The sequence below is a fragment of the Lithobates pipiens genome, unplaced genomic scaffold (genome assembly GCF_037356315.1).
Source record: "Lithobates pipiens isolate NorthernLeopardFrog02 unplaced genomic scaffold, aLitPip1_a1.2 Scaffold_8, whole genome shotgun sequence".
Lineage (NCBI taxonomy): Eukaryota > Metazoa > Chordata > Amphibia > Anura > Ranidae > Lithobates > Lithobates pipiens.
The window spans coordinates 509314525-509329503 of record NW_027507903.1 but is presented as its reverse complement, the minus strand read 5'-3'; positions in this window follow the sequence as shown (position 1 = coordinate 509329503).

Sequence of the window (14979 nt, the reverse complement as noted above, 5' to 3'; positions counted from 1 at the left end):
TGTCCTGGACCCCAGGGTATTTGACAAGGAATCGCTGCACGACCAAGTTTAAGACGTGTGCCATGCACGGCACGTGCGTGATTTTGCCCTGTTTCAATGCGCTAAGCAGATTGGCACCGTTGTCACACACCACTTTACCAACTGTCAAATTGAGCGGTGTTAGCCACTCATCTGCCTGTGAACGCAAAGCTGAAAGGAGTGCCGGGCCAGTGTGGCTCTTTGCTTCCAGGCACAACAGACGCAGCACGGCATGGCAACGTCTCACCTGGCATGTGGAATAGGTTCTGGGGAGCTTGGGCGGTGCAGTGGAAGAGACGCTAGCAGCGGAAAAGGAGGAGGCAGCTGAGGAGGAGAGGGAGGAGGATGGAGTAGGAGGAGGAGAAGAAGAGTCAGGCCTGCATGCAATCCGTGGCGGTAAAACCAAATCTACACGGGTGCCACGGGTTACATGCTTGACGGCCGTCAGAAGGTTCACCCAGTGGGCAGTAAAACTGATATACCTTCCCTGCCCGTGTTTGCTAGACCACGTGTCTGTGGTCAGATGTATCTTGGCACCGACACTGTGTGCCAGAGATACATTCACTTGCCGCTGAACATGGCCATATAGCTCTGGGATGCCCTTCTCTGAGAAATACTTCCTTCCTGGGACCTTCCATTGTGGTGTTCCAATGGCCACAAATTTGCGAAAGGCCTCCGAGTCCACCAGTTTATATGGCAGTAGTTGGCGGGCTATGAGTTCTGACAAGCCAGCCGCCAACCGTTGGGCAAGAGGGTTATCCGGCGTCATCATTTTTTTACGCTCAAACATTAGGCCCACGGAAGCCTGCCTTTTTGCAGAAAAATGTGAGCTTGGCGTGATGGAAGGTGGAGTGGAGGACAATTGTGAGGAGAGAGGAGAAGGAGAAGTAGAAGACGAGGCTGGACGGTGAGAGCCTGCAGTGTGGCTTTGTGTGTTCCGTTGCTCCCACTGGGCTCGGTGATGGCTGCTCATGTGCCTTCTTAAGGCGGTCGTCCCTAGGTGAGTATTGGGCTTACCGCGACTAACGCGTTGACTGCAAAGATTGCAGATGGCAACGCTATTGTCAGCAGCGGACACGTTAAAAAAAGCCCACACTGCGGAGCCATGTGCCGGTGTCCTGGGAGCGCCAGATGTGACCGTACATGGTCGATGACTCGCTCCTGATACATTTGCAGTCTGCTTTGTCCCTGCTGTGCAATGTAAGTCATTGCTGCTTCTCCTCCCTATCTGCTGGTCCATATCTCCCTCTGAACTCCCCTCCTCTTCCTCTCTTGTGGGCACCCACGTGACATCACTAGACACGTCATCATCAACGTCACCTTCCCCACCGCTATAAGTAGAGATCTCGGAGTAGGCAGCAACACCGGGGACCAACCTCCTCCTTGGGCTGATCTGGGTACTGGCGTCAGACTGCTGAGTAGCGCTTGTTGCTACCTCCTCTTCCTGATCCAATACCAAGAGTGGCTGCGCATCAGAAATGTCCTCTTGATATGGATCGGAAAATAATTCCAGTGACTCAAGCGGAAGGTATGTGGTGGTGGTGGTGGTGGTCGTGTTGTTGGTGGTAGTGTCTTTGGGGGTGCACATAGCAGAGAGTGAAGAAGAGGGTGCAGATCGAGAGGATGAGGAGGGTGCAGAAGAGTAAGGCTGAGCGAGCCACTCAACCAAGTCTGGTGCATCCTTTAAAGTAATTGAACGCACCTTCTGCAACTTCCCACTTTGGCTCAAGCCTGTTGCTCCTGCCCTACCCCTACCACCCCTGCGGAAGGGCCTGCCTCTTCCTCTGCCTGTCATTTTTTAAATGACCCTGTGACAAAACTCTTAGTCCCTATACCGATGAAGGACTGCTGCAGTATAGGGCAGCGGTCAGCAGTGGTGCACGTCAACCCTATCTATTGTGGACCGATAGCGGTCCTTACAGAACAGCAGACTGTACCGCACTCAAGCCTATGTACCGTAGCACCCTATACCAAGTTACCAGTCCTTATAAGAACTTTTGTGGAACAAGCAGGTTGTGTGTTAGTGATTAGCAGACTGTACGTCAGTCCCTATACCGCTGAAGGACTGCTGCAGTATAGGTGAGCGGTCAGCAGTGGTGCACGTCAACCCTATCTATTGTGGACCGATAGCGGTCCTTACAGAACAGCAGACTGTACCGCACTCAAGCCTATGTACCGTAGCACCCTATACCAAGTTACCAGTCCTTATAAGAACTTTTGTGGACCAAGCAGGTTGTGTATTAGTGTTTAGCAGACTGTACGTCAGTCCCTATACCGCTGAAGGACTGCTGCAGTATAGGGCAGCGGTCAGCAGTGGTGCACGTCAACCCTATCTATTGTGGACCGATAGCGGTCCTTACAGAACAGCAGACTGTACCGCACTCAAGCCTATGTACCGTAGCACCCTATACCAAGTTACCAGTCCTTATAAGAACTTTTGTGGAACAAGCAGGTTGTGTGTTAGTGATTAGCAGACTGTACGTCAGTCCCTATACCGCTGAAGGACTGCTGCAGTATAGGTGAGCGGTCAGCAGTGGTGCACGTCAACCCTATCTATTGTGGACCGATAGCGGTCCTTACAGAACAGCAGACTGTACCGCACTCAAGCCTATGTACCGTAGCACCCTATACCAAGTTACCAGTCCTTATAAGAACTTTTGTGGACCAAGCAGGTTGTGTATTAGTGTTTAGCAGACTGTACGTCAGTCCCTATACCGCTGAAGGACTGCTGCAGTATAGGGCAGCGGTCAGCAGTGGTGCACGTCAACCCTATCTATTGTGGACCGATAGCGGTCCTTACAGAACAGCAGACTGTACCGCACTCAAGCCTATGTACCGTAGCACCCTATACCAAGTTACCAGTCCTTATAAGAACTTTTGTGGAACAAGCAGGTTGTGTGTTAGTGATTAGCAGACTGTACGTCAGTCCCTATACCGCTGAAGGACTGCTGCAGTATAGGTGAGCGGTCAGCAGTGGTGCACGTCAACCCTATCTATTGTGGACCGATAGCGGTCCTTACAGAACAGCAGACTGTACCGCACTCAAGCCTATGTACCGTAGCACCCTATACCAAGTTACCAGTCCTTATAAGAACTTTTGTGGACCAAGCAGGTTGTGTATTAGTGTTTAGCAGACTGTACGTCAGTCCCTATACCACTGAAGGACTGCTGCAGTATAGGGCAGCGGTCAGCAGTGGTGCACGTCAACCCTATCTATTGTGGACCGATAGCGGTCCTTACAGAACAGCAGACTGTACCGCACTCAAGCCTATGTACCGTAGCACCCTATACCAAGTTACCAGTCCTTATAAGAACTTTTGTGGAACAAGCAGGTTGTGTGTTAGTGATTAGCAGACTGTACGTCAGTCCCTATACCGCTGAAGGACTGCTGCAGTATAGGTGAGCGGTCAGCAGTGGTGCACGTCAACCCTATCTATTGTGGACCGATAGCGGTCCTTACAGAACAGCAGACTGTACCGCACTCAAGCCTATGTACCGTAGCACCCTACTCAAGCCTATGTACCGTAGCACCCTATACCAAGTTACCAGTCCTTATAAGAACTTTTGTGGACCAAGCAGGTTGTGTATTAGTGTTTAGCAGACTGTACGTCAGTCCCTATACCGCTGAAGGACTGCTGCAGTATAGGTGAGCGGTCAGCAGTGGTGCACGTCAACCCTATCTATTGTGGACCGATAGCGGTCCTTACAGAACAGCAGACTGTACCGCACTCAAGCCTATGTACCGTAGCACCCTATACCAAGTTACCAGTCCTTATAAGAACTTTTGTGGACCAAGCAGGTTGTGTATTAGTGTTTAGCAGACTGTACGTCAGTCCCTATACCGCTGAAGGACTGCTGCAGTATAGGGCAGCGGTCAGCAGTGGTGCACGTCAACCCTATCTATTGTGGACCGATAGCGGTCCTTACAGAACAGCAGACTGTACCGCACTCAAGCCTATGTACCGTAGCACCCTATACCAAGTTACCAGTCCTTATAAGAACTTTTGTGGAACAAGCAGGTTGTGTGTTAGTGATTAGCAGACTGTACGTCAGTCCCTATACCGCTGAAGGACTGCTGCAGTATAGGTGAGCGGTCAGCAGTGGTGCACGTCAACCCTATCTATTGTGGACCGATAGCGGTCCTTACAGAACAGCAGACTGTACCGCACTCAAGCCTATGTACCGTAGCACCCTATACCAAGTTACCAGTCCTTATAAGAACTTTTGTGGAACAAGCAGGTTGTGTGTTAGTGATTAGCAGACTGTACGTCAGTCCCTATACCGCTGAAGGACTGCTGCAGTATAGGTGAGCGGTCAGCAGTGGTGCACGTCAACCCTATCTATTGTGGACCGATAGCGGTCCTTACAGAACAGCAGACTGTACCGCACTCAAGCCTATGTACCGTAGCACCCTATACCAAGTTACCAGTCCTTATAAGAACTTTTGTGGAACAAGCAGGTTGTGTGTTAGTGATTAGCAGACTGTACGTCAGTCCCTATACCGCTGAAGGACTGCTGCAGTATAGGTGAGCGGTCAGCAGTGGTGCACGTCAACCCTATCTATTGTGGACCGATAGCGGTCCTTACAGAACAGCAGACTGTACCGCACTCAAGCCTATGTACCGTAGCACCCTATACCAAGTTACCAGTCCTTATAAGAACTTTTGTGGACCAAGCAGGTTGTGTATTAGTGTTTAGCAGACTGTACGTCAGTCCCTATACCGCTGAAGGACTGCTGCAGTATAGGGCAGCGGTCAGCAGTGGTGCACGTCAACCCTATCTATTGTGGACCGATAGCGGTCCTTACAGAACAGCAGACTGTACCGCACTCAAGCCTATGTACCGTAGCACCCTATACCAAGTTACCAGTCCTTATAAGAACTTTTGTGGAACAAGTGAGTTGTGAATGTTTAGCAGACTGCAGCAGAAGGGCAGCAGTCAAGTATAATATCCTTTCTATATTTGGAAGAAAGAATATTATACATGTACAAGCCTATTACTGTACCACTGATACCAGTCCTGAAAAGAACCTTTGTGGAACTAATAATAACAGCAAGTCTTTAAAATTACCCTCACTGCCTGACAACACTGCTTCCTTCCTGTCCCTATACAAATTGGCAAAAAAAGAGAACGATTAGTGGTTACTGGAACAGCTCTTTTGTGGACCTTGATAGTAACAGCTAATGATGATGATGATGATGATGATGATGAAAGACTAATCTGGCTGTCCCTGTAGCATACACCGTCCTTTCCCTTTCTCTAAACTAACAAAAGACACTCAGGCTGCTGCAAGAATCAGCAGCACAGCAAACCTATCAACACCTAACACCTATACCAGTCCTGAAAAGAACTTTTGTGTACCAAATAGCTAGTGGTTTATCTCTCCCTACTCCACACAGGAACCTGTCCCTATCGTAACAGAAGAAAGAATGTAAAATGGCCACCGGATCGGGTGTATTTATAGGTTAGGGGGAATGTACAAGTGTCCATGTGCTGTCATGTCTCAATTGGCTGTCCTGTATCACATGATAAACGTGTCACCAAAGGTTAAAGTTCTTGTATACATTAAACACGTAAGTCCGCCGCGGCGAACGACGGAAAAAGGCGTTCGAACGTGCGGACCGCGAATGTCGGAAATTCGCCGCGAAACGACCGCCGGGCGAAACGTTCGTCCATCACTACTCAAAAATAGGTTTTGAGAACATACCCCAGCATTTATAGCCACGCTAGGAACTTAGTCACCTTTCCTCAATGATCATGGTGTCAGGATGCAATTTTCTTTCCTGCAACTATGGGTTACAGGAAAGAAAACCATTTGATTCCCCCATCAACACAGTCAGTTTAGCGGAACTATTGTGTTCTCCCAGTGGGGGGGGGGGGGGGGGGCATCTCTGCCAGGAGAACACAGTGATTACTGCTAGTGGCTATAACCACTGGCAATAATAGTATCCAAAAAATCCAACATGCTGGTTGTACCCAAGTAGATCGATCTATACAGTTCGAATCTCAACCGGTCCCTGCTGAACCCACTCAGATTACAGTTGTTTATGGCCATCTTAAGCATAACAATAAAACATACTTTGGTCATCCAGGGTGGTAATGCTCACCTTTAGATGTGGCTGGGAAAACACAAAATGTGTAATCAGAGTAAACAGGGGTGTGAGATAAAATCTATGAAGGTGAGGGGTTTGAAGAGATTTGCCTCTGTAAAGGTCAGCTATATATGTTTTACTTTATTTTATGGTTAGCACTTCTGCCTAGCAGCACTAGGGTTGTCAGTTCGAATCCTAACCACAGCACTATCGGCATGAATTTTGCATGTTCTCCCTCTGCCTGTTCCTCGTACACTCCAAAGACATGCTGATAGGTTAATTGGCTCCTGTCTAAATTGACCCTAGTATGTGTATGTATAAATGTGAGTTAGGGAATACCAGTCAACACCACTTGACCCACTTGGATGTGTGGTGAAATGTCCTTAAAACTTCAAAACAAGTCTAGTTAAATGTGACTGCTACTTGCTATGACCCCCAGAGACATAATTCTGCATAACCAACATAGACCTTGGCTAAGGGCAGCAAGAGTGCCAGGGGCAGCACACAATCCACCATACATATTGCTGACAGTCAACATTCTAACCTATATGTAGCGGCCACAACCCTTTGTAGGGCGGCCTTGACTTATTGGGCTTACCGGTAACCTTCGCTTGGCTTGTTCTTCCACGTCTAGGGGTTCCCAGGGTTGATACCCAAAAACTTGGACGCTGACACCAATAAAGTCCTTTTGAAAGGTTTTATTTTGCAGGGATAACATCCAACAACACAGTCTTGTATAGGAACAGAGGGCAAGGGTGAAGAACTCAGGCACCTTGAACTGCAGACATAACAAAGTCTCTAATACCACCCAGAGAGTAGCCACTCACAGCTGGGCACTTCAAGGCTGAACAGATCTCTGGCCAGAGATCATGGCAATCAGCATGTTGATTCAGAACTTGTAAAATCTCTGAATGTGGACAAGTTGTAACTGAAAGTGAACAAGAACCTTTTTTCCTCAGTACCTGGAACGTTCTCTGTCTCCTTGATAGTACTGAAAAAAATGTGGATTCGTCAATGTCCTTCCCAACTCAGTAACCAGGCACTTCTCAGGATGCCACTTGTCGGCCCTCCTCTGAAGAGTCCTCCCCCGGTCACTTTCACAAGCTATGATGCCCCTCCAAGCCGAGAGCACACCCGGCACTTTGAATCCTCCCTCAGTTACTGCGCCTTGGACCAACCGGTTCCGAGACTCGGGAACAGATGGATCCCTACCCCAGACCAGGCGGGTCTATTGGGGGTAACCGACAGAAGCATGGTGCGGGATGTCGAACACCCCGTGACCGGGACCCCTCGTGGGGCTACCCCGGTCCTGGGAACAAGAACAGACCACACGGGCCTTTACGAACTCCTACTGAACCCGTGACCTCAACATCTTAAGTACCCCTTCCCAGACTCCTCAGCGGGGCCCGGCACACCCACTAATTGGTTCTGAGAAGGCTGATACCTAAAACGTCCAACCAGGCCTGGTTCTGGCTTGTCATGTGCACCTCACTGTACACATGACCAAGCAGAACTTCTAACACAGCCCAGCCAAACTGATGTCAAAGTTAACCTACATAATTAACCCTCAGAACCCCACTACTGTTCTGAGGCAAAAACAAAATTTTTCACATGAATTACACTTTGTCCAAAATGTCATCCGCTACATATAAATAAAGGTTTTAGACTGCCAACCTGACTGCCAGCGGTATACCAGTTGTGGCGTCATTCTTGCTGTAATTTTTTGGTGATGGAAAGGGACACTTGTGGGTGGGGGGTGCAGTTTGGTGTGGCAACAGTAAACACTCATAGTCCAGTTGCAGTAACAGAACTGTATTGATGTTAAAGTTCAATAAAGCACTACCAGGTGGAAAGACAAACCGACCGGGCGCACTCACAGAATGTTTCAGCGAAGAGTATAACAGCAGGTCTCGGGTGCACTGACAGCATCTGTCTGGTGGAGCAGAATGTGGCCTGGCCAGTCCAAACCCAAATGAGGCTTCTAGGAATGATGGAGGCTCCTTACTCTTTCCCTACTTATGTGGAACGTCTCCCTGCTGCTAATTACTATCCCTGACAGGTGGGTGACCTGTCCCTACACTACCCACACACGAAATGAGCGCCAATCTATAGCCCCCCCCAGTGACCATTGAAAACCGTAAATGAACCATGCTCCTCTTAACTTTCTCTCCCTCTGTAGTGCTGCAGCGGAGAAATTAGACTGCATACTGGGTCACACTGGATAGTATTGTACATGTACTGAGAGTTGGCTGATTGTCCCTTGTGGCAATAAGCTGTGAAGAAGGAGCATGCCACTACTAAAGTTTGCAGCTTCAGAAACAATTAATTTTTTATTTTTTTATCTGTGTACAGTCTGTGCTGCATTGCATCTTTGAACGGCAATAATTTAAACAAGTTGGGTGTTCGGCTTACAGTGGAGTGGTGTAAACTAAGATATAGATAATAGTCACTCCACAAAAATGAAGTCCAGGGTTTTCCTGAAGTTCTACAAGCCATCAGTTTTGAGAACACAGGGGACCCTTTCTCAAAGTAACAGTCAAAACAATAATAGATATATCTAGGTTTTTATTGTTATCTATTGTCCCACTGTGGAAATTCAACTTTTCTGTTTGTGCTGGTGACCATTTTTACCTAGACAGAAACTAATGGGAAAATCCAAAATGTTGGGTTGTCACCTGAACAGGAATAGAGGGAAACATTTTCAGTCAGGGAACCTACTCCAGTGACAGCCCTCTAAGCGAAGATTTTTCTTACTTTGGGGAGATCTCTACTCTTTTCCGGTTGTGTCTTGGGGCAGAAAGTAAGGGCCAATCTCCTCAATGAGACACAGAGACAGCAAAAAAAAATAAAACTGGTTTGAGTTATAGCCATTTCCTACTTTGTCGAAAACAAAAATAAATGGGCTTTAAATATACTTTAATTCAGCAATATTCAGCAATACGCCTGTAGCTCCCCAGGACTCTGTGCAGAGTTCTGTTTTGGATTAGAGAAAGAGAGAGCCACCGCTCCAGGCCAATCCACCAGAAAAATGGTCTGATTTCCAGGCGAAGGAGTCCCAGGCATGGGCGTCCGCAAATTTTTTTTCAGGGGGGGCATCATTTTGGGGTCACCCATGCAACGCCCCTTTTCGACAAGGTCATTATCACATTATCATGGTCAGAGACTGCAGACGTAGTACAGTCCCTAGGATAAGTAATGGATAATGGCCAACAAGCCCTTTTACCAGACCCAGCGAAACTACAGCAGTGATCCCTCCGGCTAGACGATCGCTCACTCTGGGTTCCCTGGGAGCGACTCTAGTCAGTAGTGTAGCATGTCTGCACCCTGGTAGTGACTCCGTCTTTCTCTCTCTGGTGACACTGGGCAGCGTGGCTCTCTCTCTGGTGGTGCTGGGCAGCGTGGCTCTCTCTCTGGTGGCGCTGGCAGTGCGGCTCTCTCTCTGGCTTCTGTCCAGCACACTTCTCATTCTTTGTCCTGTAGCGCTCTCTCCCTACTCTTTTTTCCAGGCTGCAGTCTGTCAGTATCTCTCTTGATCGAGCTGTAGCCTCCTCCCTGTGGAAAATGGGGACGCCAGTCTTTGGGACTACATGTCCCACAATGATCTCCTCTCCCAGTCTCCTTTAATTGGCCCTCAGTTATGGCCAATAGGGAAGGAACAGAGCGGGAAGGAACCTGAGCGGGGAACCTGGTGAGAGCCACCGTCTCTTCTCCCTGACAGGAGAAAGTGGGAAGAGTGGGAGAAGCCTCTGATAGCCAATAGCTCGCCTTTCTCCCGTCACAGCACTGCCAAGTTCTCTGCTGTACTGAGCAGGGAAAAGAGCCCAAAGTCACACTACACTGATGGGGGGCTTGACAGCACCTTGATGGTGTCACCCCACTGGCAGGTGGCTCCTGGGTGCAGGCTGCCCGCACCCCGATAGCGACACAACTGTACTGAATTTAAGATCCGATCCCTGATTCCGGGGGGGGGGGGGGCACTTGACCCCCCTTGCCCCTACCTGCGGATGCCCATGGTCCCAGGTACTGGCTAATTGCACAAGCAAATAGACAGGAAAAGAAGAAACTCTGGACAGCCGCACTCCGGATGGAATCTGTAGTAACTTGTGCCTTTATTTTTCAGGTAAAAATCACATCACACGAACCACAGCAAAAGAGAACATAGAACAAAAAATTCTGATGCATTTCGCACTGAAATCAGTGCGTACTCATGACTATGTGATGTGATTTTTACCTGAAAAATAAAGGCACAAGTTACTACAGATTCCTTCCGGAGTGCGGCTGTCCAGAGTCTTTTCCTGTCTTTCTGTTTTGGATTACTGAGTCCCCCTTTCTACGGTTCTATCAGTAGCATTGTTTAACTTTACCCCAAAACAATTTTGAGTTCCTCACGTCTTATCTGCATAACGCGCACATCAGAGGTTTCTGGCTGTATAATTTCATTGAGCAGTTCAAGCTGGTATTGTAGATTACACAATTGTTGGATCCGATCTGACGGGCTGATTAGCTGCTGGCTTAGGAAAGATGTAAACACAGACTAGACTGGACTTTTTTGTGAGCCAAGGAAAGTTCGGGAATAAATGATTTTCTGCGTGTGGATACAAATTAACTTCAGATTTGACTTTTACAATGCAGTATGTTGTTGAAAGGCATAGAAGAATCTTAGATTATTCAAGCATTTAAAGTAGAACTCCAGTCAAAATGAACTAGATAAGAAGTAATAGCTCATTAAAAATAGCAGCTTTTGTTGCAAATGTCACTTTCAATGTGTAGCATCTCCTGCCATTTGTCTTTTTCACCACTAGATATGCTCAGTCTAATGGCCAGCATATTTCAACCCACTTCTCTGAGCCCAGGTCACCTTGAACCCACCTCTACCAGTGACTAGAGCAGTCTTTCTCATCCTTTTCAACACAGAGGAACCCTTGAAATAGTTCTCTGGACTCGGGGAACCCCTGCTGAAAATTTGAAATGTACAACTCATGATACATTAGTGTGATGGTCAGTGGGAAGAATGGTCCTTACACTTGTGGTCATTGGGAAGAATTACCTCCTTACAGATAACTAAAAAGATCAATGGTGTGAGTGGGAAGTTATCTGAGTGGCAGAAATTGCCCAATGCTGTAGGAACTCCTAGCAACCTCTGGAGGAACCCTAGGGCAGGGGCGGATCCAGAGTCCAGTCTCGGGAGGGGCACTGCTATAAAATATGTTTTTTTGGGGGCAATTTATATGGGAAATGGCTGGTATTGGCGCTTCAATCATTATGGCACCATGGTTGTTATGGTGTCAGGATGATTGAAGCGCATAATTTCTATTATTACATTGTAATATAAAATTAAATGGTTCAACTCACCATAATGCAGAATCAGTGGGAGCCCTGAGGGTGTCACTTGCCATGTCACCTGCCACCAAATGCAGATTGTCACTTGTCACGTCACTTGTCACCAAATGCGGATTGTCACTGGTCACCAAATGCGGATTGTCACTTGCCACGTCACCTGCCGCACATTGTGGATTGTCACTTGCCACGTCACCTGCCACACACTGCGGATTGTCACTTGCCAGGTCACTTGTCACCAAATGCGGAATGTCACTTGCCACGTCAGCTGACACACATTGCGGATTGCCACTTGCCACGTAGCCTGCCACACATTAGATTGTCACTTGCCACGTCACCTGCGGTGGGTGGAGCCAACACTAACTCAGGGGCAGTGGAGGGCTGTAGCATGGATAAGATGGAGGGAGGAGGGTGCGTGCCGGTGGGTGGGGCCAACACAGTCAGGGGCGGACTCGGTGGAGAAAGAAGAATGCTGGCTCTGCAGTCACAGAATGGCTGTGGATGTGGACGCCAGCCGCTGGATATGTGACTGCAAGTAACTTCTCTCCTCTCCCTCCCTGGCCTGTTCTCCAGCAGCTCCAACGCTCCATACAGTGACTGTGAGTCATGTCGGCTCTGAGAGTGAGACTGGAGTCCGACGTGACTTACTGTCACCACTCGTTGCTAGATGCCAGGTGGCCCAGGTGTTAGCAACGAGTGCAGGGGAAGAGGCTCCACCCACCTGTTCCTCCTGCTGTTATCGAGTCTCTCTCTCTGCAACACTGATCGGCTGATGTGAGAGAGACTCAGCAGAGGCAGCGGCAGCCACAGAGCACCTGAAGTGCGACTCAGACATGACATGTCACTGTTGTCACATCAGTCAGTGCTATTTGGGGGGGGGTCAGGCAATTGCCCCGTTGCCCCCCTGGATCCGCCCCTGCCCTGGTTGAGAATCACTGGAGTAGAGAGTGAAATGAGAAACAGAAGAATGATGAGCTCATCTCTACGCTCTCTCCTATTATCAGCATGCTTCTTGTCAGCACATGAACTGTTTGGCTCCTTCTGCTGCTTCTTCCCCTTACAATCAAGACCTGCTGAACAGGGACTGCAAGAGGCTACTACCAAGTTAAATTCAGGTACTAACATTTCTTGTAATAAAAACTATTTAATGATGTACTAATGGTTAGAGAGCTGTATTTATTAGTGTCTATTATATCTGCTTGGGGTTCAGCTTTAAAAATATATAAATGTAAATGCATTACAAAAATGACATTGTACATATTCCACTCAATAGATTTTATTGCAGAGTTTTCCTGAAGCTTCTCAGAACGTATCAACTGAAAGCAGATCGGATCAACATCTTTCTGGTGAGCCTTGCCAACTCTACTCTCCCACTGCGGCCCCATCTTCACCGCCACATTTTAAGCCAGTAGTTGACTCATAAATCTCTTTTGTTTTAACAGCTTATTCAAAGCTCATCTTTCTGGAAAACTCATATGAAGCACCATAATGCATATTGAAGTCATCAAGCTCCTCTGACCATTGCACAGGCTGAAGTGTACCAGGAAAAAAACATAAGCCCTAACAGGGCCACTGATAAGGCAGTACAACTGTTCCTGTTGTACTGGGTCCAAGCCTCATCAGCTAAACAATGGGGGCATGGGGCAGCTTTATTGTTCATTACTGCCTAAATTAATAAATTGATTTTACTAGAGCACACCCCTGCTCCTACTTGCTTACCAGGACTTAAATGACATTTCCCTGGGCCCCGTCATTTCAACAGAGGGGCCCAGGAGGTGAGAGCAGTGGAGGGACTTTTTTTTTTTCATTTTCGGGGGGGAAGGCAGATAAAGTTGTTGCTGCTGTTCCGCTGCACCTTGTGCGGGTGGAGGTGGGGCTGGGGGGCCCTGTCAGGAACGCTGTATGGGGCCCCATAATTTCTAATAGCAGCCTTGAGCACTAAACTGTTTTTCAGAAATGAGCAAAATGGTGTTCTGTAACCAATTTGTGACCTACATGGGTACCCATAACTCACTAGATAAATGGCTCTACTCAACTTCGTTATAAAAATTATATTTAAAATCAAATTTCTTCATAAATTTAAGCCAAAATATATTCTGTTACATGTCGGAAGTGCTAGCAGCGATCAGGGGCTGATGGCTGATCCTGCTAACACCACGTTTTTGGGGACACTATACTATTGGGGACTTTATTATAGTTCTGACCATGATATTGACCATATACAGCCAGGTCCATAAATATTGAGACATCAACACAATTCTAATCTTTTAGGCTCTATACGCCACCATAATGGATTTGAAATGAAACAAACAGGATGTGCTTTAACTGCAGACTTTCAGCTTTAATTTGATGGTATTTACATCCAAATCAGGTGAACGGTGTAGGAATTACAACAGTTTGTATATGTGCCTCCCACTTTTTAAGGGACCAAATTAATGGGACAATTGGCTGCTCAGCTGTTCCATGGCCAGGTGTGTGTTATTCCCTCATTATCCCATTTACAATGAGCAGATAAAAGGTCCAGAGTTAATTTCAAGTGTGCTATTTGCATTTGGAATATGTTGCTGTCAACTCTCAATATGAGATCCAAAGAGCTGTCACTATCAGTGAAAAACAAAACAAACCCATCAGAGAGATAGCAAAAACATAAGGTGTGGCCAAATCAACTGTTTGGAACATCCTTAAAAAGAAAGAACACACCGGTGAGCTCAGCAACACCAAAAGACCCGGAAGACCATGGAAAACAACTGTGGTGGATGACCGAAGAATTCTTTCCCTGGTGACTTCCCCACTCACAGCCGATTGTAAAAAAAAAGCAGACAATTAAAAAGTGTTAAAAAAAACGGCTTGGGGGTCCCCCCCAGTCTATACCAGGCCCATCGGGTCTGGTATGGGTTTTAAAAAAAGCCAAAATTAAAAAAAAACAATGGCGTGGTCTCCCCCCCAAAATCCAGACCCTTACCTGGGCATGGAGCCTAGCAGGTCAGAAAAGGGTGGGTGAGCGAGAGCACCCCCCCTCCTGAACCATACCAGGCCACAGGCCATCAACATAAGGGAGGGTGGGCGCCAACCCACTGCACCTTGTCCCCATGTTGTCCACAACCGTGGCCAGTGGTTGTAGGGGTTTGTGGGCAGGAGGCTAATTGGAATCTGGGAGCCCCCTTTAAGAAGCCCCCCCCATGTTAATGAGTATCAGGCACATGTATCTTCTCCTTTAGGCTAAGATGGCCTTCTGGCCTGGATTGGGGTGGTTCTAGCCCCAAACAGTTTTTCGGGAGGGAACACTGGCTCTTCTTTTCTGGGTGGGGAGGAGCGGTTAGTACTTTCCGAATTTAATTAGGTAGGAATGATGGGAGCGACGTTGGAGCCTGATGGCAAAGGGCTCTCACCAAGCTTCCTGAACTTCACGCCATCCTGCCTGGGGTGGGGGCTGCTGTGGGCCGGAACGTTGGTCAGGATGGTCTTGAAAGCCTTTGGAGTATGTGCCCCTAAAGTGGCAGTCCAGGCGTGCCTAAAAATCACTGTGAGTGAG